This window comes from Lampris incognitus, chromosome 10 (assembly GCF_029633865.1).
Source record: "Lampris incognitus isolate fLamInc1 chromosome 10, fLamInc1.hap2, whole genome shotgun sequence".
In the NCBI taxonomy this organism is placed as follows: Eukaryota; Metazoa; Chordata; class Actinopteri; order Lampriformes; family Lampridae; genus Lampris; species Lampris incognitus.
Window position 1 is genome coordinate 13,196,279 of NC_079220.1, and position 13,899 is coordinate 13,210,177.

Below are 13,899 nucleotides of genomic sequence, written 5' to 3' on the forward strand. Positions count from 1 at the left end.
GTCTCATGTTTGTGAGTAATTTAGTCGCGTCACATGCGAGAACAGACTGACTTCACTGGAGCCCACGAGGAAACAGGATGTTGTGGAGGTGACCGTGACACTCACGTAGATGAGTTCACAACCGCCGACACGCACAGCTGACCGTCTAACAAGGCTCTGGGAAAGAGAAATCAAGGGTATGAAATTCTGGATGGCTCCTTTAATGAGCTGGTCAGCGAGGAGTCGCTGCAGTGAAAACTCTCTCATAGGGGGTGAATACAGCAGCCACATGGAGGGCAAACAAGCTCGTGATTTCCAGGCTCTTGGTTTCCATCTCCGAAGAATCTGAGTCCGAGGACTGAATAAGAAACATCCCGCCGTTCCTCAACAACTAACTGTGTGATGGCCTTTGGCAAGGCATTCAAGCCTCAGCCCTTCTTAGTGGGAGCTGCCGCCTACTCACGCAGGCTTTTCTTATTCGACTTGCCTAGTTGCATGAGAGTTGAAATAAAAAATGTGAGGCAAATAGCTGTCATTTGAGGGAGAGGGGGTGGAGGGGGGGTAGCATTCGCCAGGCATCGGAGACCAAATAAAAAAGGAGTTTTCAGAGGGGAAAGGAAAACCAAACAACAACAATAGAATTCAGTCTGCGGTGTTTTCTTGTAGATTGGCCATGCATTCCATGGCCGAGCTCGAGCCACAGGGAACTATACACAGATCACGACACAGAACTGTGGACGGCACCACCACAACATCCACGCTGATGTGTTTCCCATTCGGCCGGCCCGCCGACCGCCGAACGCAGCGGGAAACGCAGTTCACAGTATGGTCAATGGGTTTGCCGTGGGGTCCCGGGTTAAAATGTTAAGGCCCGTCCAAACACAAGCAAGGGATGGAGTCAAAATCACAGCTAGAGAAATCTATATGAATCTCTATATAGTACATATATATATATAGAGAGGGAGAGAGCGAGGGAGAGAGAGAGAGAGAGAGAGAGAGAGAGAGAGAGAGAGAGAGAGAGAGAGAGAGAGAGAGAGCGAGAGAGAGAGAGAGAGAGAGAGAGAGAGAGAGACAGACAGACAGACAGACAGACAGACAGAGAGAGACAGAGAGAGAGAGAGAGACAGACAGACAGAGAGAGAGACAGAGAGAGAGAGAGAGAGAGAGAGAGAGAGAGAGAGAGAGAGAGAGAGAGAGAGAGAGAGAGAGAGAGAGAGAGAGAGAGAGGGAGAGAGAGAGAGAGAGAGGGAGAGAGAGAGAGAGCACTATGACATGCAGTGGTGCATTGGTACATATACAATGTCTGCAAAACTCCATCTATGTCACATTTGGAGAAAACCACACACACACACACACACACACACACACACACACACACACACACACACACACACACACGCACACACACACACGCACATTTTCATGACTTCATGGTGCCGGTGCCAAGTTATGTCTTGGACGGCTTCTCCCAGGATGCTTCCCGGGCCCTGAGGTTCACGTTGACGTCTGGATTACAGGGTGTAAAAAAGCTATCTAAATCCCAGCACCACGACACATAGGAGCTGCTGGCAGCTTTACCCACCGCCGTGCGCTAAGTTCAGACACACAAACACCGTTTTAAAAATGGGGCCTGTCGCCGCCCACATGCTAAGTGTTGTGTTAAGTCGAATAGGGGTTGATATAGCAGCGGAGGGGGACACAAAAAAGTGTACATGCTGAGAGCCACAGCGGCGACCAAGGAAACCGCATGGTGCGCTGACCTTTTAATTCATTACAGCAACTTCCTGCTAATTCAAACCGGTTTGTAGCGGTCTTTTACCAGCGTTTCTGCGGTTGTGTGCGATCTTCATCCAAACAGGAGCAGGTGACACTCCATTCAAAAACAAAAGGTGGATGGCGAGGGTGACGGAGGAGGAGGCTCGCAGATGGCGTCCGCTTGTTATTCAGTGGTCTCACCGAACACATCCCGCATTATTTGCATTATTAATCGCCAGCCGCTTCTTTTCACCTGGCGGTGAGGAGTTTCTCCGGGGGGACGTAGCACGTGGGAGGATCATGCTACACCCCCTCCAACAGGTGCCCCAACCGACCAGAGGAGGCGCTAGTGCATCGACCAGGACACATACCCACATCCGGCTTCCCACCTGCAGACACGGCCAATTGTGTCTGTAGGGACGCCCGACCAAGCCGGAGGTAACACGGGGATTCGAACTAGCAATCCCTTTGTTGCTAGGCAACGGAATAGACCGCCACGCCACCCGGACGCCCCTTACAGCTCACATTTCTGCACGTGGGTATAGCAATGCACACATTTCAGCAAACACTCTTGGAAGTCTGCAATGGCCGTTCACGCGTTCGCTCGGCACGTTTGTCACCTTTCCATATTCAAGACATCAGAGTTAGAGATGACACCCCAGGGGTCATGGTCACAGGTCACACGAGGTCATTTCATGGCACACACAACTCATGCCTCCCACATGACTCGACCCCCCCCCACTAAGTTCCATTCCCTGTGCTTTAGGGATTCCCTCTTCATTTGGCATCAAACAAGCAAACTCATGGGAGTGATGACAATAGCGGGAGGTTGGACTTAAATGTAGTGAGGCATAGTCCCACATTCAAAACGGCCCGTTTTTCATCCAAATACATCTCTGGGCAACTCAGTATCACGTGTTTTCAAGAGGATCCGTTATTTCTGGACAGCATTAGAGTGCAAGGTTCTCAATGACGGATAGAGTTTGGCGTTCAGTTTAAAATAGTTTCTGTAACACTTTCTATGAAGCTTGCATCTATAACGCCCTATAAGCATCTACAACGCCCTATAAGTGTAGCTATTGTCATTGTAAGATTCATTATACCCATGTATACACCCTCACAACATCTCATAACCACTTTTATGATACATTATGTCAATTTAAAACGGATTTATGCATTATAAATATGTCATCATTAGCCTGTTTATCTGTCAAATGTCATATTGCATCATAGCCAACTTGTTTTGCTGAAGTTTTGTAGAGATGCATAAGGAGACTTCAGTGCTATTTCACAGTCTTCAGCCATAGCCGTTAGTCATAAACATTATAGGAAAGTATGGGTTTTACAGATGCAATAGATGCTTATATGGCGTTATAGATGCTTATATGGCGTTATAGATGCTTATAGGGCGTTATAGATGCTTATAGGGCGTTATTGATGCAAGCTTCATAGAAAGTGTTACCATAGTTTCTAGCTGCTCTGTTTCTCTGCTAGTCTGTGCCTGCATGCATGTCTGCACCATCAATACTGCGTGTCTGGTAGCACAATAGCTTGTTTCATGCAAAACACTCACCATCTCCCCTAGACACGGTCCGTCTCCCCACCAGACCAACGGAAGGCAAGACAACCCTTAACACACACGCACACACACACACGCACGCACGCACACACACGCACACACACACACACACACACACACACACACACACACACACACACACACGACCCAGTCTCAAAACCTCTGCTATGGTAATGGTCGATCATTTCACTGTCATTTTTCCCTGTCAAGATCGCTGCCTGCCTTTTTTTCTTTTTTTTCTTGTCTTTTTTTGAGGGGGAGGGGGTTTGCTGCCAAACAATGGAAGAGGATTAATAAGAAGTCTGAAATTTGCATGCAAAAGTAGAAAACTGTGCTCTTGTGGGGTTTTCTACTTCGCCTCTGTCAGCATTAAACATAATCTGCACTGCGAGCACCTTTTCCATCACCGGTCTGCAGGTTGGAGAAGGAGGTTCTTTCTTGGATGGCGACCAATCCAAATCCGGGTTGGTCCGTGAAATCTTGGCAGGTGGAAATTCAATGAATATTTCTTCCCCCCCCCCCCAACTTCTGTGCTGATGAGGAGCTCTTGCATGAGCTATTTGCCTCCTGACCGCCATGGGAGAGCAGGTCACCGACTAAAAATAAGTTGATGTTTGTACTGGGCGGCTCCCAGATGGGAATGTGTGTGCACATACGTATGAATCAGTGAATTCCTGAAAACAACACCCTTGCTCCGTTGTGCTTTGCTGGAAATACAAAGTAAAAAAATAAAAATAAAAAAATAAAAAAGAAGATAAAGCCACAGGATGTTGAAAATGAAAAAGCAGTTTTTCTTAAGAGTCTTACTGCACCTCCCTCTTTCAGGTCTCAATTTATGGTGGGATTAAGACTTTATTTTCTTTGGAAAAATAGGATGTGGCAACGAGAAATAACGACCCCGGAGGGCTGTCAGAACACCTCGTGGGCCTGATACCTTTCTGGACCATCAGTCACGTTCAGCGAAACCTCTCACCCCCGAGACACAGAGAGGCCTATATTTAGACGGGGCTGTAAAAGCAGGGGGAAAACAATGGAACATCCCAGTTTGTCACAGCTGAGTGTTTTGGTGTGTGTGTGTGTGTGGGGGGGGTGTTCATGCCCATTTCCCTGCGTAGCCTAAAAAACGCTAAGGGCCGGCGTCACAATGGTCCATTGTTTCTGGGCCAAAACTGGACTTCCTGTCAGGTTAGAATTCACGGAAACCGGTGGAGGTGGAAGGTGGGAGGTGGGATTGGGGTTGGGGTGGGTGGGGTGGGGGTTGAAGTCCAAACGAAGACGCAGGGCACACTTTCTTTAACGTTCCCCTTACCCAAATTCTCCATACATCATCCTCCTCACACACCTACGAGGGCCTCCCTCCGTGTTGGTCGGCCCCAAAGTCGGTGCTCTCCAGGAGAACATCTGGCTTTCATAAGATCCTACAGTCTGGCTTCTCTTTTCCCTCCAGATCTGATCCTGATGTTTGACTGGAAAACACTGCTGCCGCACCACATTAATACTGCCCCCCTCTGCCCCCATAATACCACACCAGACAGTGCAGTGGCACCACAGACCAACATTTAGTTGAGTATTCTCTGAAAAATGGGTAGCTACAGCGCTTCACGGCCTCCACAAGAATGCATATAAAAGAAGAGTCGGGGGGCTTGCATGAGGAGGTGTGCAGAGCTGGGCTCAATTAATCATTTTCCCGATTCGAATCGATCTTCATCATAACGATCTGATTATCGATTCATTTAATCCTTGAATCGAATTATAGACCGGAAACGCTTTGGGGGGGGGGTAAATTCTTAATGTAAATATTAATATTTTTAATAATGCACCAGCTTCACACCTCACCGCTTCCGGTGTGGTAAAATGGCTGCGTGAATTCACATTTGCAGCGGCCTCACCCAGTACCGTCCATGCAGTCTCTTTGTCCACTAAGTTTTGTCTTCGTTTGATGGCTGGGAGAGCTGGCGCTGGATCGGCTGGGAGAGCGGGGCAGGCCGCCGGCCCATGCAGATGGCCTCATCTGACGTTGACTGTGGTGTTTTTGTTGTCGTCGTGAGGAGTGCGGCGGGGAGGTGTGTCGAGGGTGTCTGGCTGGGAGAGCTGGCGCTGGATCGGCTGAGAGAGCTTGGTCTGCTTCGTCCGGTGGGCCCGGGGACCACGGCCCCAGCCTGGAGCTGCGCCCGAGGAGGAAACACCGAGGGCGGTCTGACAGGACGCGGGGCGGGCTAAGCTAACTGCTAGCCCATGCAGACCGGCTCATTTCACGTACACAAGTGCACAGGTATAACATAGGCTGTGTTATGGGTTTATACCCCCTTGAAAGATCTCATTAATATTCATCTGTCTGTGCTATGATTGGTTGAGTACGAATACTGTCGTCATACAGAAGCGACGGAGGAGATAGCTAACGTTAGTCGGCGTCAGAAGGGAAGGCAGCATGGGTTAGGGTTAGCGTTAGGATTAGGGTTAGGGTTAGGTTTGGGTTCGAGTTTTGGCTTTGGGTTATGGTTTATACTCAGTTGCACTGGCCTACTGGTCTGAGGGTTAGAGTTAGGGTTAGGGTTAGGGTTAGGGTTAGAGACGGAGGGACTCTCTGTCCCTTCTGTGTGACGACAGTATTCACACTCAACCAATCATAGCCATCTTTCAAGGGGGTTATAAACCGTTATATCTCCAAGTGCATGAAGTGAAATGACAAAGTGTTCCTGAGTCCTTAGAGGGTTCCTTGTACAATTTCCAGCTTTAGCTCTCCGAGAATCTCTTTCATATCCAATCAAATTTGGCGCGGCAGCTGAAATATCCCTAACTGAATCGATATTGAATGGAATCGGAATCGAATCAATTCGGTAAATCGGTGGCGATACCCAGACCTGTGCGTCTGTGTTTAGTCGACATTTTGACCTGCGGACCCTACTCGGGACATCAGAAGGTGCGTTGACAGTATTTCTGCAGAACTTGTTCAACACAGCCAAGGCTACCGCCGTGTCTTGGAAAAAGGCTTGCAGCCCAAAATGTTGTACAAATACAGACACATTGCCACATATAAGCCTCCCCACTCTTCTTTATTCATCATCTGTTGAATATTCTCTAAAATAATATGGGCATATCATCGGCTCAACAAATGAGAGGGGGGCTAAATTGTTGAAGCCAAAAAGATGTCATTGCTTATCGGATTTATCGCGCACACTATGACAACCTAATGGATGCTGGAGATAGCAGATGGGATAGGTTATGAAATGCAACCATCTTGCAATGTGATTTGCAATGTGAGTCCTGTGATGGACTGGCGGCCTGTACAGGGCGTCTCCCCGCCTGCCGCCCAATGGCTGCTGGGATAGGCTCCAGCATCCCGCGACCCCGCTTGGGGTAAGCGGCTTGGATAATGGATGGATAATGAGCGGACCATCTTGCAATGTTTAAGATTAAAAACCCTGATGATGATCTTGAAAAAAAAGATTTGAGATTGATTGATATTTTTTGAATGCCTCTCACCCTTCATTTCTGGAACACTGCTGCTATTTTACTTATGCATGGACAGAAATTAATGCATTTTAACTGAAGAAGAGCCACTCCGGAAGTGCGAAATCAGCACAGCGTCTCTATCGCGCTACCACGTGCCTAGACGGTGCAGTGATTATGTTATAGTGGGACGGTAATCATAATGGATGTGTAGAAAAACATGCATTCTCTCCGCATGAGCTCAGTGTGGCCACTGGATTAGGCTGCGCGGCCTGATAATTTACAGCACTTGCAGACTTTGCAGAACGAGTCCCATCGCGGGCGCACGGTGCAGCGGCGGCGGCTGAGCGCCGAGCACGTCTGAGGGAGCATGAGAAGAGTTAAAGCTTTCTTGGCACAGCGTTTGATTTGTGTGAAAGTCATTTCCTGAAGAGAAATCCTTTTTCTGTCTCGGAGACTTCTCATCCTGTTTTACTAGCGCTCTTTCCTCTCCCTGCCTCCGTCTCTTTCCTCTGCTCTTGCAGACCCGCGGACACCAAGTCGTCCAGCCGTTTACCCTCTGTTACCTATCCTGGGTTCAGTCTCTCTCTCTCTCTTTCTGTCTTTCATTTTCCTTTGCTTACTCACTCTCTCTGTCTCTGTCTGTCTCTATCTCTCTCTGGCTGTCTGTCTGTCTCTGTCGATATCTCTCTGTCTGTATGTCTGTCTGTCTGTCTCTCTCACTCACTCACTCACTCACTCTGTCTGTCTGTCTCTCGCTGTCCTGTCTCTCTGTCTCTCACTCTGTCCGTCTTTCTGTCTTTCTCTGTCTCTCTCGCTATCTGTCTCTGTCTGTCTGTCTGTCTCTCTTTCTTTCTCTCTCTCACTCACTCACTCACTCTGTCTGTCTGTCTGTCTCTCGCTGTCCTGTCTCTCTGTCTCTGTCTATCTCTCACTCTGTCTCTCTCTGTCTCTCTGTCTCTGTCTGTCTGTCTGTCTGTCTGTCTGCCTCCCCCTCTAATATGTCCATTAAACTTCTCAGTGTATCACCCTCCATTCAGTAGATCAGTTTAACACGTTAGGGAGTGTGTGCAGTGTGTTTTTACATCATTCTTCAGCCAGAGAACCGTCGGCTGGACCAGATAATCTGCAGGCGTTTGCTCTGTTTCGTGCTCTCTGACCCCCCGCTCTCAGTCTCTCTGTAATTCTCACATATTTTCCTCAGGCCACTTAATCTAAAGTCTGATGCCTTGCAGCTGTCGTCAGCAAGACGTTGCAGGCCTCCCAGATTCACAGAGAAGCCGATATCCCCCGTTCCTCATGTCGTTCGCCCTCCTCAAGGCCCACTCCTCCAACGTCCCTCCTCGACGTTTTCTCCTTTTCTCCTCCAGCTACAACGGCGCCCGCTCCTTTCACGCACCTCTCCACTCCCCACTTCTCTCCCTCCGCTCTCAAGTCCTCTTTTTTTCTGGCGGGGGGGGGGGGGGTCAATCCTGTCTGCTATTTCCGGCCCTTTACCCACCCTTGATGGGAAATTCGTCTCCGCCTCAGAAGAGAAATGGGTGTCTGCTCACTGAGTCCCCCCATCACAGCCTCGCCCGCTCCCCACGGTCTCAAACCTGCTTACAGTTTTTAAGGACCTTCTTCTCGTCCCGAGGAATCTCCCCCGTCTCCATCGTCTTCTATCCCCCCCTCCCCTCAGGACCCCGCAGCTGCTGCCAGTACCGGCCTCCGCTGCGGCAGGCAGGCGTACAAATGAAACCGCAGACGCGCCCTCAAATCCCCGGACCCCGGTGGGAGGCGAGAGGAAAGCGGGGCTATTGAAACGCAAGTATTTCTTGCCGTCCTGCCGTGAAACAGGGCACGGCTTTCTGGGTGTGAATTCAAGTGAAAACATATTTGAAGTTCAACATAAACGCACGCACGCACGCACAAATATGTGTACAGACAATCACGTGCGCGCGCACGTGTGTCCATGCATACATGTGCGTGCACACGAACCGACATGCGCATATGCATAAACACACACACACACACACACACACACACACACACACACACATATATATATATATATATATATATATATATATATATATATATATATATATATATATATATATATATATTAAGATAGATGTAGGAAAAAAACCTGTATATTACTGTGGTGGCCTGGCGGCCTGTCCAGGGTGTCTCCCCGCCTGCCGCCCGGTGGCTGCTGGGATAGGCTCCAGCATCCCCGCCACCCTGACAGCAGGATAAGCGGCTCGGATAATGGAGGGACGGACATTTCAGCACAAGCCTGTTTCGTGCGTGGCCACGCACGCGCAATCATCAGCTGCCAATGTGATAAAACAAAGAAATAACCCGCAGCCCATAAATGCCACGTTGCCCCGCGTTACGCCCCTGGTTACGGTGGGCAGCTCTGTTTGTCTTCGTTGTTTGATCACATTGGCAGCTGATGAGGGCATGACGCACGAAACAGGCTTGTGCTGAAACGCATTACAGTTTTTTCTCTCCCACCATCCATGGTGTTGATAAAAGTGCTCGACAAACGGAGCGGGATATTAAGAGAGATGTCGGAGAAGAAACTTTAGTACGCAGAAGAACAAGCTTGTGTCACGCGCTCATCAGCTGCCAATGTGGTGAAAACTGAGCCACATTAGCAGCTGATGAGCGCGTGACACACGAAACAAGCTTGTTCTGCTATCTACTAGTTTCTTCTCCTACATCTATATGTGTGTGTGTGTGTGTGTGTGTGTGTGTGTGTGTGTGTGTGTACCTGGATGGTAAGGTTACTTTAAAAAATGTCTTTTGTTGCATGTGCTTAAAACGGATGTCAGCAATTATTCAAATTCGGCACGAAATTCTGATTGCTTTCAGTTTTTCATCGACTATTTTCATGACTCTTTTTCATTGACCTTGACTTTCAGGTGTCCTAAAAGTGGCAACGTGTGTGTATTTGACGCACCGTGACCAGGCACAGGCAGCGCTGTCCAGCGCTTTTAAAACGACCGATTTCCACATCGCTCAGAAGGTGAAATACCAAAATTATCTTAACTCTTTTGCTGTGTACAGATAACCCTGCTTAAGGTAAACACTCCCGACAGGCACATAACTCCACACACACACACACACACACACACACACACACACACACACACACACACACACACACACACACACACACACACACACACACACACACACACACACACACACACACACACACGTGCGTGACACATGATGGTGTGGGTGGAAGAAGCTGGGTGCCGGGGAAACGTAGCGGGGGTCTGTGGTTTTCTCCTGCATGCCATGACAGAGGGGACGGACATGGCGTAGCGGGGTCTGTGGTTTTCTCCTGCATGCCATGACAGAGGGGACGGATGGACAGGAGACCCTTGGGAGCATTTAAGAGATCATATGTTTACAGGCCACTTTAAGGAGCTGAGAGAGGCTCGTGGATGATGTATGTAACTCTCTGTGTGTGTGTGTGTGTGTGTGTGTGTGTGTGTGTGTGTGTGTGTGTGTGTGTGTGTGTGTGTGTGTGTGTGTGTGTGTGTGTGTGTGTGAATATCCCTTGGGATGATAAGTTTCATTTTAAATATCATAAACAATGACACCTGTCCGCCGTTTAGTTCCGGTCCTGGCGTCATGCTGCAAGAAAGCCCAGAGTGTACGCGTCCTGGACTTAACAGTGATATCCTAAACAAATCAATTCATCTGTGACAGGGCCTGCAGACCGAGGGGCAGAGAGGGGGGTTGGGGGGGGCGGATGAGTTCTGCAGACTCTCCTCTGCCAAACTCCAGACAGAATGAATAATATGTTTCTATGGCAAAGGTGGCTATGGACACACGCACACACACACACACACGCACACAGAGGCACACACAGCTAAAGCAGCATGGGAAAAGCAGGCACTCATTATAAACAGGCTCCACACTTAAGATAGAGGGGCTGTGAGGATCTAATGAGTTCAGACGCCGTGAGGTTGTTCCACACACACACACACACACACACACACACACACACACACACACACACACACACACACACACACACACACACAGGCAGATAAAACACCCACTCATGTTTAGGCTCACACTCACGGACGGACGCACATGCTTTCACACATAAACATGAAGCCAGGACACATGATGGTCTGGGAACAGTTTCAGTTGCGTACTGTTGCAGGCCTCTGTTTGAACCTTATAAACAATCACCCCCCCCCCAACACACACACACACTCTCTGATGACCTCAGGTTAAGCTGTTATTTTACTGTCATGGTGCCGTTTTTCATCTCGTTTTTTTTTTTGATGAATTCTGTGCAGCTTTTCTGCAGATATCTGCTACTGAGTACACTTACATTTCGACAGTATTTTTTCCCCTCTTGCATCATCTCGACAGGATAAATGCTTGGTGCATTAAGGCTGTCATGTAGTGTGTTTTATATTTTTACTATAGTGAAAATTGTTAAACCCCTGTTTAAAATCAAATGTGTTCCGAATATATATAAAAAAACCCACAAAGTTGTCATTGTAATTATAGGGGTGTTTGTCCCATTGCCACAAGGCACGTTTTTATAAAACGATTCAAGGTTTTCAGATGACAGTGGCAACATGTTACCCCCCCCCCAATTGTACTTGGCCAATTACCCCAATCTTCCGAGCCTTCCCGGTCACTGCTGCACCCCCTCTGCCGATCTGGGGAGGGCTGCAGACTACCACACGTCTCCTCCGATACATGTAGGGTCGCCAGCCGCTTCTTTTCACCTGACAGTGAGGAGTTTCGCCAGGGGGACGTAGAGCGTGGGAGGATCACGCCATTACCCCCAGTTCCCCTCCCCCCCTGAACAGGCAGCCCGACCGACCAGAGGAGGCGCTAGTGCAGCGACTAGGACACATAACCACACCCGGCTTCCCACCCGCTGACACGGCCAACGGCCTCTGTGCATAACTGTAGTCCACTGACTTCCGGGTCTACTGCAGCGGTCATACCAGTTTCCTGGTTGTTGGCGTGCGCTGTTGACAATGGCATATTTTTCGCGATGCCTGCAAGATTTATCAAGTTATGTCCACAATTATAATGATTGATATGTACCGTGTCATTGATATTGTAGCGAATTCGGGGGGGCCGTCCGGGAACCGCCACAGCCGGGACGCGAACCCGTGTCTCCTACACCGCAAGCGACAACGTTAACCAGGGATAATCCTACGAATGTCCCGCAACACGAGCGACTCAGAGCGCATGCGCAATCCTCTGCAGCGCAGAACAGCTTCCCTCCACTACAGGTAAGGGGCTACGTGTTGAAATTGCGAATTCAAATGGCTAGTTTGCCATGAAACCAGTCGATTTTGTCAACAACAAAAACAGTGTTTGACAAATTTAGCTGATTAACGTTTTGCAGAGTAGCTTGTTACCAACTTCACTTGTTAAGATTCTGTAAGATTTGATGATTTGTAACATAGCTAGGGCTAGGGTTAGAAAATTATCGTTAATTTACAAAGTCCGAGAAAATGACGAAGGGGATTTCCACAAACTTAGATTTTGAACTGTGTGCCAGCCTGACTCCCATTTATCCTGTTTAAAGAATAAAACATTTGATCTACTCCATTAAATAAACATGAATGAGCTGGATGGACTCCCAGAGGGGGAAAAAATACTACACGACAGCAGCTTCCACCATAGCACCGATAGAAACCGTATAGGCTTCGCATAACTTGGTAATTATTAATGTAACCGGTTATTTTCTTCCCGGTGCGGGATTTGATACGAGGTGTACTGCACCACAAGGCGACATCACTAACCGCTCGGCTAAAGGGTCAGATCCGTAAGTCAGGGGCTAACGTGTCTTATTACTAGTTTACACTAACAAACTAAAGCTCGAACACATTCAGTGAATCATGGCAATAAAATCCATATTTCTCGCTAGAAATTTTATCAAACCGCATTTTAACGGCCAAACTATCTTAAAATGTTGCGTTTTCCACTGAGAATAAAAGAAACGTCCGCCATTTTTTTGTTTTCACGACAGCCAGCGCCCAGGTCACGTGATCACGGCCTGGCCTACGATTACGTAGGAATTTTAGTGCGTTACTTTTCGTACGTTTTACCGCGCCACCCGAACGCCCCAGCAACATGTAATTAGCATGTTATCAACTATTAGCAAAGTAATAAAGTGTGCGTTTTGTAAAGCGTGGATGCGCAAACCCAGCGGGAGAGTTATAACCAGTCGTAGTATGAAGACTCCTGAAATCAGAGCCAGACAGAGACGAAAACTACCTTATGATCAGCAGGAATGTGCAGACAGGAGAATCAAAGCTGCAGGACATTATTCTCTATTTCATGAACTACAGGTTTACTTCCCTCACACCATTCCGGCTTTAGTCTTCCATGCTTTCCTCTCGTTTGCAAGCCTGAGCCAAAAATTGCATGAATGGCGGCAGTGGCCGGTGGGCTGGAGGAAGACGGGGACACTGGGAGAAAACAGCTGAAGAAATCCAGGGGCTTTGTGCGAGATAGATAGGGATCATTTCAAACCAATAAAAGCTTTACTGTCAGACTAGTGGCCTACTGACAGCTCCCCAGTAGCAAAACAAACACATCACATAACATAGTAGCTTTATATTATATAAAGATTATATAACATGCAAACATACACCCATGCACGCGCACAGCATACAGTTCCTAGCATATACCCAAACATACACCCATACATGCGCGCGCACACACACACACACACACGCACACACACACACACACACACACACACACACACACACACACACACACACACACACACACACACACACACACACACACACACTTCCCTCTGGCTGAGCGGTGGCTTCAACATGACCCTTTCAGCCTCTAGCTGACACTCCACCTTGTTGGTTTGAAATACAGGCAACAGTTAGGGTCATCGGAGGTCAAGGGTTTTTTTTTCTTACAAAATTAGACCAGGAGGAATTGGGAAAACTATTTTTCGCTGGTGCATCAAGGCTGGCATGGGGGGGGGGGGTTCTGGGGTCATTCCTGCTTAAGGGCAGATCCTCTTAAGGCATCTGTACATTACACGCTATTTCACTCTTAAATCACAGCACAGATCCACCCAGCAGGGCTCCGCGGAGAATAATGGCAGTATTTTTTTCCTT